Raw genomic sequence first — 12,775 nt, 5'->3', positions numbered from 1 at the left:
CCTGTCTTGCTAATTTTGGCCATTCTAACTGGTGTAAGGTGGTATCTCAATGTGGTTTTGATTTGAATCTCCCTGATGGCTAGTGATGATGAACATTTTTTCATGTGTCTGGTAGCCATTTGTATGTCTTCCTTGGAGAAGTGTCTGTTCATATCTTCTGCCCATTTTTTAATATGATTATCTGTTTTGTGTGTGTTGAGTTTGAGGAGTTCTTTATAGATCCTGGATATCAACCTTTTATCTGTACTGTCATTTGCAAATATCTTCTCCCATTCCGTGGGTTGCCTCTTTGTTTTGATGACTGTTTCTTTTGCTGTGCAGAAGCTTTTTATCTTGATGAAGTCCCAGAAGTTCATCTTTGCCTTTGTTTCCTTCGCCTTTGGAGACATATCTTGAAAGAAGTTGCTGTGGCTGATATCAAAGAGGTTACTCCCTATGTTCTCCTCGAGGATTCTGATGGATTCCTGTCTCACGTTGAGGTCTTTTATCCATTTCGAGTTTATCTTTGTGTACGGTGTAAGAGAATGGTCAAGTTTCATTCTTCTACATATAGCTGTCCAGTTTTCCCAGCACCATTTATTGAAGAGACTGTCTTTTTTCCACTGGATATTTTTTCCTGTTTTGTCAAAGATTATTTGACCATAGAGTTGAGGGTCCATATTTGGGCTCTCTACTCTGTTCCACTGGTCTATGTGTCTGTTTTTATGCCAGTACCATGCTGTCTTGGTGATCACAGCTTTGTAGTAAAGCTTGAAATCAGGTAACGTGATGCCACCAGTTTTATTTTTGTTTTTCAACATTTCCTTAGCAATTCGGGGTCTCTTCTGATTCCATACAAATTTTAGTATTATTTGCTCCAGCTCTTTGAAAAATACTGGTGGAATTTTGATTGGAATGGCATTAAAAGTATAGATTGCTCTGGGCAGTATAGACATTTTAACGATGTTTGTTCTTCCCATCCAAGAGCATGGAATGGTCTTCCATCTTTTTGTGTCTTCTTCAATTTCTTTTAGGAGTGTTCTGTAGTTCCTCGAGTACAAATCTTTAACCTCTTTGGTTAGGTTTATTCCGAGGTATCTTATGGTTTTTGGTGCTATAGTAAATGGAATCGATTCTCTAATTTGCCTTTCTGTATTTTCATTGTTAGTGTATAAGAAAGCCACTGATTTCTGGACATTGACTTTGTATCCTGCTACATTACTGAATTGCTGTATGAGTTCTAGTAGTTTGGAGGTGGAGTCTTTCGGGTTTTCCATATAAAGAATCATGTCATCTGCGAAGAGAGAGAGTTTGACTTCTTCCTTGCCAATCTGGATACCTTTTATTTCTCTTTGTTGTCTGATTGCTGTTGCTAGGACTTCTAATACTATGTTGAACAAGAGTGGTGAGAGTGGGCATCCTTGTCGTGTTCCCGATCTCAATGGGAAGGCGGCAAGCTTTTTCCCATTGAGGATGATATTTGCTGTGGGTTTTTCATAGATAGATTTGATGAAGTTCAGGAATGTTCCCTCTATCCCTATACTTTGAAGCGTTTTAATCAGGAACGGATGCTGGATTTTGTCAAAAGCTTTTTCTGCATCAATGGAGAGGATCATGTGGTTCTTCTCTCTTCTCTTATTGATTTGTTCTATCACATTGATTGATTTGCGAATGTTGAACCATCCTTGTAACCCAGGGATGAATCCTACCTGGTCATGGTGGATAATCTTTTTAATGTGCTGTTGGATCCTGTTTGCTAGGATCTTGTTGAGAATCTTAGCATCCATATTCATCAGTGATATCGGTCTGAAAGTCTCCTTTTTGGTAGGGTCTTTGCCTGGTTTGGGGATCAGGGTAATGCTGGCTTCATAAAAAGAGTCTGGAAGTTTTCCTTCTGCTTCAATTTTTTGAAACAGCTTCAGGAGAATAGGTATTATTTCTTCTTTGAAAGTTTGATAGAATTCCCCAGGGAATCCGTCAGGTCCTGGGCTCTTGTTTTTTGGGAGGTTTTTGATCACTGCTTCAATCTCGTTACTAGATATCGGTCTATTCAGGTTGTCAATTTCTTCCTGGTTCAATTTTGGGAGTTTATAGTTTTCCAGGAATGCATCCATTTCATCTAGGTTGCTTAGCTTATTGGCATATAACTGTTGATAATAGCTTCTGATGATTGTTTCTACTTCCTTGGTGTTAGTTGTGATCTCTCCCTTTTCATTCTTAATTTTATTAATTTGGGCTTTCTCTCTTTTCTTTTGGATTAGTGTGGCCAATGGTTTATCGATCTTATTGATTCTTTCAAAAAACCAGCTTCTAGTTTCATTGATACGTTCTACTGTATCTCTGGTTTCTACCTCGTTGATCTCTGCTCTAATCTTGATTATTTCCCTTCTTACGTGTGGAGTTGGTTTGATTTGTTGTTGATTCTCCAGTTCTTTAAGGTGTAGAGACAGCTGGTGTATTCTGGATTTTTCAATTTTTTTGAGGGAGGCTTGGATGGCTATGAATTTCCCCCTTAGGACCGCCTTTGCTGTATCCCATAGGTTTTGGAGTGAAGTGTCTTCGTTCTCATTGGTTTCCATAAATTGTTTAAGTTCTTCTTTGATCTCCTGGTTGATCCAAGCATTCTTAAGCAAGGTGGTCTTTAGCTTCCAGGTATTTGAGTTCCTTCTGAACTTTTCCTTGTGATTGAGCTCCAGTTTCAAAGCATTGTGATCTGAGAATATGCAGGGAATCATCTCAGTCTTTTGGTATCGGTTGAGCCCTGATTTGTGACCCAGTATGTGGTCTATTCTGGAGAAGGTTCCATGTGCACTCGAGAAGAATGAGTATTCTGTTGTTTTAGGGTGGAATGTTCTGTATATATCTATGAGGTCCATCTGGTCCAATGTATCATTCAGTGCTCTTATTTCTTTATTGATTTTCTGCTTCGATGATCTGTCTATTTCTGAGAGAGGCGTGTTAAGATCTCCTACTATTAATGTATTCATATCAATATGACTCTTTATCTTGATTAATAGTTTTCTTATGTAATTGGCTGGTCCCATATTGGGGGCATAGATATTTACAATTGTTAGATCATCTTGGTGGATAGTCCCTTTAAGAATGATGTAGTGTCCTTCTGTATCCCTGACTACCGTCTTTAGTTTAAAATCTAATTTATCTGATATGAGAATCGCTACCCCGGCCTTCTTTTGAGGCCCATTGGCGTGAAAGATGCTTCTCCATCCCTTCACTTTCAGTCTGGGTGTATCTTTAGGTTCAAAATGGGTCTCTTGTAGACAACATATGGATGGGTCCTGTCGTTTTATCCAATCTGCAACCCTGTGTCGTTTTATGGGTGCATTTAGGCCATTCACATTGAGAGTGATTATTGAGAGATACGTTTTTATTGACATTGTGTTATCTTTGAAGTCTTTCTTTCTGTCGATTGTCTCTATATTTCTGTTCAATGCTATTCTTAGGATTTTTCCTCTTTTATAGAACCCCCCTTAATATTTCCTGCAGTGTCGGCTTGGTGGTTGCATAGTCTTTCAAGCCTTGCCGGTCTTGGAAACTCTTTATCTCTCCATCCATTTTGAATGTCAGTCTTGCTGGATAAAGTATTCTTGGCTGCATGTTCTTCTCATTTAGTGCCCTGAATATATCTTGCCAGCCCTTTCTGGCTTGCCAGGTCTCTGTGGACAGGTCTGACGTTATTCTGATGGGCTTTCCTCTGTATGTAAGGAGCTTCTTTGTCCTAGCGGCTTTCAAGAGATTGTATCTACAATTATGATTCCTCAATTTTACTATGAGGTGCCTGGATGTTTTTTTTGAATTTATAATCTTGGGGGGGGACCTTTCTACTTCTAGTACATGAACACTTGTTCCATTCGCAAGATTGGGAAAATTTTCATGAAAAACTTGTTCCACTATATCTTCTAGACTTCTTTCTTTCTCCTCCCCTTCAGGGATTCCAATAATTCTGACGTTGGAACGTTTCATGGCATCATTTATTTCCCTGATTCTGTTTTCGTGGCTTCTAAGCTGTTTGTTCCAGGCTTCCTCCTGATCCTTTCTCTCTATTTGTTTGTCCTCCAGATCACTAATTCTATCTTCTGTCTCAGTTACCCTAGCTTTTAGAGAATTTAGATTAGATTGGAACTCATTGAGAGCATTGTGAACCTCATCCCTGGTGGCCTTCAGCTCTGCCCTAACATTATGAACCTCCTCTCTGGTCACTTTCAATTCTGCCCTAATCAATTCTGTTTGGTCATCCATGGCTTTCTCCAACCTAGCTATTGCCTGGATAATTGTTAGCCTGAATTCTCTTTCTGACATATTGTCTATGTTGATAGCCGTTAGCTCTGTTGCAGAAGGCCCATCCTCTGTATTTTTCTTCTGTTGGGGATTCCTCCTCCTAGTCATTTTGGTGAGAGATGACTGGACAGATGTAGCTGGATGTATTGACCGTGGTGCAGTCAAGGTGCACCCTGGAACGCTTCTGAGCACTCAGGATTCCCCACCCAAATGAGAGAAAAAAGAAAAGAAAAAGAAAAAAGAGGGAGAGAGAGAGACAGGAAAAAAAGGGAAGATAAAAGTGAAGGTTCAGCCCAAATGGGCCCCAGGGTAAGGTTTATGACATATACAAACAAAAACAGACAAACAAAAAGACTGATAAAAGTATATGACGAGAGAAAATATATATATATATATATATAAGCAAAAAAAAGGAGGAGCCTCGTCAAGAAGAACCCCAAGTATAAGATTTATATACTATCCGGACAAACATAAATACACAGAGACACTGGCAGAAGAAAAAGATCGGAGCATGGTTATAGATTCTCGGTGTGGGCGAGGAAGGTTATTTTGATTCTTCCTGGAAGTATTTTGATATCTTTGTTAAAGGACTCAACTTTCCTAAGAAAAAGGGGGATTAAAAATTGGTTCACCTATAGGGGTAGCATTGCTTGGAGAAAGGGGATTACCTTGAAGTTTAACTCTATATGAATATTAGAAAATAAAAATAAAAAAGGAATAAACTGGACTAAACTAAATTAAAAATTTTTTTAAAAATTAAGAAAATAGAAAAGCAAAAGAAAAACACATGTGTATGTATCAAAAAATTCAGGTTAGAAGTTTATCATGGAATTTGATGTACTGGACATCTCACTGTGATGGTAAATAGGTTAAAAAATTATCTATATAAAAAAAGAAAAAAAATGAACCAGAATAGTGGGAAAGAGTTAAAAATAAAAGTTGTATCTATGAAGTAGTGGTGGTTGTTCTCTTGTAGTCTTTTTTTTTTTTTTTCCTGATTTGTTTTCTGGGGGAGGGGGCTGCCACGTGGGTTTTCAGTCAATGATGTTCCCTGAGTTAAGTCCTCCCGACCCCCTCAAGGGGGTGGGCTCTGAGAAAAACGTTTTTTTTTTCAGGTTTTTGTTCTCTGGAGGTTTTTATGTTTGTTCACTTCTATTCTCTCGCCTTGACAGCTTTTGATGGTTTTTGGATGTTTAGAGGAAAGAAAACTGCACCCCAACCTCCCTCTCAGAGAGAAGCCTCAGTCTGCTCCCCTGCAGGTGCTGCAGCCGCTGGGCCGCTGGCAGAGCAGGTTCTGAGTCACGGTCCCTGGGGACGCAGGATCTCCTGCTTGTACGCAAAACCAAGGCAGCTGTGGCTGTCTGGGCAGCTCCAGACCGCCAGAGAGGTTCCAAGCAGCAATCGCACACTGAGATTTTCCCGCTGGCTGGGGCTAAGAGCTCAGGTCTTGCGCGCACCTCTCCCAGGGGATGGTTTGGGGCGCGGCGCCTCCAGCTCTATCGGCTCTATCGCCGCGTGGGTCTATCGCCGCGTGGGTCCCAGAACACCAGGCTGGGCGTGCACCTCTCTCAGGGGAGGTTGAGGCACGCGCGCATCTCCAGGAAGGTGCGCGTTCTGCCGTCTGGTGTGGCTCCCAGCCCCTCACGGGAGCCGGACTCCACCCGTTCTCGGGCGCACTGGCGGCTCCGGGACAAAGACCAGGTTTCTCCGCCGCACTCTCCGGCTCAGCACCAGGGGATGCTGCCCTGGGTCTGGGGACTTAAGCCCCTATCCCTATCCGCCCCGATTCCCACAATTTCCCCGCTCGAGTCTTTGCTCTTTTGAGTGCTTTCAACAAGACTCCAAGTTAATGCTGGTCCCCAGATGCCGGGCACTCTCGTATTGGGGTATTATTTTCCAGTCGGTCGCCTCTGGTGGCTCCCTCCCCCTTTTGTTTATCTTCCGATATCAGTCCGACATTCCCACTCCACTTTACCTGCCCACTGGCGTCTTCTGGCCCCCGTAGAGATCCAGACGTGTATAATTCTGATCTCAGGCTGATTTCATGGGTGATCGGAGTTCTTTGGTAGGTAATCAGGTCACTTTAGGGTGCAGGTTGAAAAGGCGCCTCCTCCTACTTCCCCGCCATCTTGTCTCCCCCCCAGGTCTATCTTTGTTAAATTCAGTCTATTTCCATTTTTATCTAGATTCTTCAAATGTAGGTATTTTGAAAATTAGAGACTATGACAATTATCTGAGTATACAAGTCTCTCCTCTTTGAGACTGTGGTGTGAAGGCTAGCTTCCTTGGGCACACCAGTTTCTCAGCTTTATCTCCTCAACTGAGGAAGTTCATCGGACTCTATCTGGGTTTCTTTTCTCTGTGCTGCAGCCTCAAATCTCTCACAGCAAAAAAGCCTGGACACTTGTAGGATTCAATTTATTTGTTTCCTGTCTCAGGGACTACTATACCCTTCACTGTCTGAAGTCCAGGATTCTGAGAATGGTTATTTCATGTTTTTAAGTTGTCTCAGATGGGAGAGTAAGTCCAGTCTGTGTTACTCCATGTTAGGCAGAAGCAGAAGACATGGGCCATGTGAGAGATAGAAAATTTCCTTTCCTGAAAATAAGCCTAGATATGAGTGAGATAAATGGAGTATAAGATTCTAGTGATACCATTAGAGGTGCTGGGTGGAAATTAGAAGTTCATCATGAAAAGTTTGAAAGAAGGAGAAAACTCGGTTATATTGTTGAATTCACAGCTTTGCTCAATTATAAACGAAAAGCAGTGACTGTAAATAGTAGAGAGTAGCTCCATTGCCAAATTTGGAGACCTGTCAATTGAATAATTTCTTTACATTCTGTCAAATGATTTTTTTCTGCATAAATTAAAATAATACAGTTTTTCTTTAATCTATTAGTATAGCACTGAGAATTTCTGTAAAATTGATCCATATTTTGACAGATCATCCTAGGATAAAACCCACTTGGTTTAGGAATGCTTAAATATAGTATTGGTTTGAGTTTGTAAAAGTGTGAATTTTTTTTGCATTTGTTATATTAGGTTGGTTTATAATTTTATTTTGCTGTTCTTTTCTTCCTTTGGCATCTTATGATTAGTTTGAGAACGTATTTTTTTCTGGAATACTTCTTTGTAAGGGAAAACATTTTCCAGAATTATTTTCCAGAAAATTCATCAAGATCATTTATAAAGCTTTTACAGCATGGTACATTGGGGAAGGATTAAACAGGAAAGTATTGCTACCAAAATTCAGTTTCTTTTGACCTTATTTATATTTGGCTCCAAGTATATTTTATTGCTATTGAAATAACACTTTACCTTTCTACCATTTTTATGTAAACATTTTTATTGAAGAATTATGTACATTCAGAAGAGTACACAAATAATAATTTTATAACTCAATAAAATTTCAAAAAGTAAGCATACTTGTGTAACCAGCACCCACGTGGAGAAACACCATCAGTACACCAAAAGCTCCTTCACTTTCCCTTTCATTCTCTACCGCTAAGGGTATAGTTATAAGACTTTTCATGCATGCATTATTTTTTTCTTTTCTTGAACTTACAGAAATTATGCAGTATGTGCACTAGTGGCACAATCATTTGTAAATGACTGTTTTGTCTTTTTGTTTTCAAAATGTATGGCTTTGAGTTTCTTTTCTTTGTTCCTAGATAGGAAATCTGGGAAAATATTAGACATAAGCCATCATATTGGGAATCCTGGGTTCATTTACCATATCATGGGAAAAACTTTTACAAAATTCACGTGAAGGGGTGCCTGGGTGGCTCAGTTGGCTAAGCAGCTGACTCTTGATATTGGCTCAGGTCACGATCTCAGGGTTCTAGGATTGAGCCCTGCATCAAGCTCTGTACTGAGCAGGGAGTCTGCTTGAGACTCTCTCTCTCTCCCTCTCCTTCTGCCCTCCCCCCCATTATTGCTCTCTTTCTCAAAGAAGTTTTTAAAAAATAATTTAAAAAAGAAATTCACATGAAGTAGGGTGTTTCCAGTAGGTCTTAGTTGATATCCTATCTAAGATTAAGGAATTTCCTGCTATTTTTATTCTCCTAGGGAGTTTCATCAGAAGTGGATAATGCATTTCATCCAGTTTTCTATATTTGTTGAGTTAAATAAACAACTATTTTTATCTTTTACTTCTTTTGGTTTTGGTGCTATTCTATGCATCATAGTTTTAGTGCTTTGCTTTTAATAATGTTTTCAATTTTCGTATTGCTAGTGTATATGATAGAAATACAATAGACTTTTAAAACTTCATATTTTTTTAATTTTTTATTTCTTTTCAGCGTAATGGTATTCATTGTTTTTTCACCACACCCAGTGCTCCATGCAATCTGTGCCCTCCCTAATACCCACCACCTGGTTCCCCCAACCTCCCACCCCCCGCCCCTTCAAAACCCTCAGGTTGTTTTTCAGAGTCCATAGTCTCTCATGTTTCATCTCCCCTTCCAATTTCCCTCAACTCCCTTCTCCTCTCCATCTCCCCTTGTCCTCCATGTTATTTGTTATGCTCCACAAATAAGTGAAACCATATGATACTTGACTCTCTCTGCTTGACTTATTTCACTCAGCATAATCTCTTCCAGTCCTGTCCATGTTGCTACAAAAGTTGGGTATGCATCCTTTCTGATGGAGGCATAATACTCCATAGTGTGTATGGACCATATCTTCCTTATCCATTCATCCGTTGAAGGGCATCTTGGTTCTTTCCACAGTTTGGCAACCATGGCCATTGCTGCTATAAACATTGGGGTACAGATGGCCCTTCTTTTCACTACATCTGTATCTTTGGGGTAAATACCTAGTAGTGCAATTGCAGGGTCATGTTTTTAAATACAGATTTAGAGGTATTTTATATATATATATATATATATATATATGTATTTTATATATATATATATTTTTTTGATATATATATCAAAAGCACAAGGGCCTTTGATCTAATTTCTCTCAAGGCTTATATTTTATATGTCTATCATACAGGATCAAATCCAGGAAATTGACATTGAAACAATTGCTTGGTTCTATGACATTTTGTCAATTGTTAGGTTCATGTAACCACCAACCCAGTTAAGATATAGAATTATTCCATCACAATTCTGTCTCTTGTACCCATTGTCCCCATCGTCTTTAACCCCTGGCAACAACTAATCTGTTTTCCATCTGTATAATTTTGTCATTTGTAAAATGTTACATAAATGAAACCAAGCAATATGGTGTCTTTTGAGATTGAGTTTATCTCATTTAGAATAATGCTCTTGCAATCCACTCAAGTTGTTGCAGTGTCGGTGGTTCATTATTTTTTTTTTTATTGCTGAGTAATATCCCATGGTTTGGATATTGTACAGTTTGTTTACTCACACACCTACTGAGGGACACTTTGGGTGTTTTAAGTTTTTGATTATTACAAGTAAAGGTGCCAAACATTAGTGTCCAGTTTGTTGATATAAATTGTCATTCTCTGAGATAAATGTCCAAGAGTGCTATTGCTAGGATATATGGCAACTATGTGCACAGTCCTTTAAGAGACTGTCGAATTATTTTGCAGAGGGGCTGGACCATTTTACATTTCCATTGAAATGTATGAGAACTCCAGTTCATCCACATCCTCACCAGTATTTAGTATTCTCACTTAAAAAAAAAAATCAGCTGTCTTAATGGGCATGTAGTAATATCCCATCATGGTCTTAGTATGAATTTCCCTCAAGAATAGTGATGCTGAACACCTTTTCAAGTATTTGCTACCATGTATATACCTTAGTGAGGTATTTCCATTCAGTTTCTAATTGGATTTTTTTTTCCCTTGTGGAGCTGTGAGAATTCTTTACCTATTCCAGAGATAGGTAATTTTTCAGAACTGTGTCTTGGAATTTCTTTGAGCATACAGAGCTATTTAAATTACCTGTTTTATGTTGGGTGAGTCAGGCTAGTTTGTGCTTTTTGAGAACAAGGACCATTTTGTCTAAGTTGTCAAATGTATATATGTGGAGTTATTGGCAGTATTCCATTATTTTATTGATATCTGAAAGTTATGTGGTGATATTTCATTTTATTCCTAACATTGGTGATTTATGTCTTATCTCTTTTTTTTTTCTCAGTCTTGCTAGGGATTTATTTATTTTATTGATCTTTTCAAAGAGCCAGCTTTTTATATCGTGATTTTCTGTTTTTCTGCTTTCAATTTCCTTGGTTCATTCTCTTCTCTTTATAATGTACTTTTGCTTGTTTTGGATTTATTTTGCTCTTACTTTTCCAGGTTCTCAATGTGGGAACTTACATAATTGATTTGAGACTTTTCTTTTTTCTAATATAAGCACTTCATGGTATAAATCCCCCTTTCAGTATTCATTTAACTTTGTCCCATGAATTTTGATATGTTGTATTTTCATCTTCATTCAGTCCATTTTACATTATTTTTAGTCCAATATATTTTTCATTGTCTTTTAAATTTGTGCTATGAGTCATGGATTATTTAAAAGTGTTTTGTTTAATTTCCAACGGTTTGGAACTATCCAATTATCTTCTATTCTTGCTTTCCAGTAAGTGACCATTTTAGAGAACAATCTTTATACAATTTTAATTGCTTTAAATTTTTTGAGGTTATTTTATGTCCCAAGATACAGTCTGTTTTAGTAATTGTTTTGTGCATATTTGAAAAGATTGTGTATTCTCCTGGAGTTAGATGGTGTATTCTAATAAATGTCCATTAGGTTCTGTCAGTTGGTGGTATAGTCAAATTCTTCTGTATACTATATACTGAATTTCTTTCTTGTTGTTTTATCAGTTGTTGAGCAAAGGGGTATTGAAGTGTCTAAATATAATTGTGAATTTGCTCTTTTTCCTTTTAGCCCTGTCAGTTTTTTCTTCACATATTTTGCAGTTCTCTTGTTCAGTATATATGCATTTATGATTGCTATTCTTATTGGACTGTCTCCCTTTTTGCTGTATAATATTCCCTGTATCTGGTAATTCTCTTTGCTCTCGTATTAATAGTTATTCTAGCTTCTTCAGTTGTGTGCATGGTAATTAATTTTCAACTAGTGTATCATTACATTTGAATTGTTTCTTATAGATGGCATTAAAGGGTCATTTTTCCGCTTTTGCCAACCTGTCTCCTTAAATTAGTGAATTAAAACTCTTTAATGAAATGTTGATATGTCAAGTCTGAGTCTCCCCATATATTTTATTTTATGCTTGTTTCCTTATTTTTCTTTTCTCTCTCTCTCTCTCTCTTTTTTTTTTTTTTTTTTTTTTTTTTGCTGTCCTGGGCTTACTTGAATATTTAGAATTTTATTTTGATCTATCTGCAGAGTCTCAGTGTAGCTCTTTTTTCCCCCCAGCTTTAGTGAGATATAATTGACATCCAGTGTTGAGTAAGTTTTAGGTATAAAATACATTGATTTCATACATAGATTTTTCAAAATGATTACCACTATAGTGTTAGCTTGTTAGAAGTTAACATCTTCATCCCATCACATAATTTACATATTTTTGTGGTTAGAATGTTTAATATCTACACTCTCAGCAATCTTAAAATATGTAATATATTATTAAGTATAATCTTGGGCTATACATTGGTCCCCAAAACTTACTTGTCTCATAACTGGAAATTACACCCTTTGACTAACTTCTCTGAGTTCTCCTAAACCCCTGGTAAATAATATTGTATTTTTACCTGCTGTAAGCTTACATCCACATATAAGTAATATCATACAGTATTTGTCTTTCTGACTTATTTCACTCGATATAGTGCCCTCAAGATCCATCCATATTGTCACAAATGTCCTTTATTCTCATGGCTGAATAATTGCCTGTGTGTGTGTGGGGTGTGTGTGTGTGTGTGTGTATGTATCTATATCTCACATTTTCTTTTATTGAGTTACCTGTTGACAGATATTTACATTGTTTCCATATCTTGGTAATTGTGAACAATGCTGCATTGAGTGTAGGTACCTCTTTGACATCATTTTTTCTTTTCCTTTTTTTTTTTTTCAGATATATACCAAGAAGTGGGATTGCTTGATTATATGGTAGTTTGATTTTTAATTTATTTTTTTACTCTTTTCCTTAGTGCCTGCACCAGTTAATATCCTTACCAACAGTGCCCAAGTAGTCCCGTTTCTCTGCATCCTCATCAATATTTACCTCTTTTCTTTTTGAAGACCTTCCTCATTCTAATATGTGTGAGCTGATAGCTTATTGTGATTTTAATTTACACTTCCCTGATGATTAGTGATATGGGGTACCATTTCCTGTACCTGTCGGCCAGCTGAATGTCTTCTTTGGAAAAATTCTGTTCAGCTTTATTATTAAATTCAGCCTATTTATAAGTTAGATTTTTTTATGGATTACTTGATTGCTATTGAGTTGTATGAGTTCCTTATATGTTTTGGGTACTAACTTTTTTAAAAGACTTTATTTATTTGAGAAGGAGAGAGAGAAAGAGAGTGAGCTCACACATGAGAGGGGGAAGGGCAGCTGCAGC

Source organism: Martes martes, assembly GCF_963455335.1.
Source record: "Martes martes genome assembly, chromosome: 7".
NCBI lineage: Eukaryota > Metazoa > Chordata > Mammalia > Carnivora > Mustelidae > Martes > Martes martes.
The sequence above is the reverse complement of the archived record's forward strand: the minus strand, read 5'-3'. Positions refer to the sequence as shown.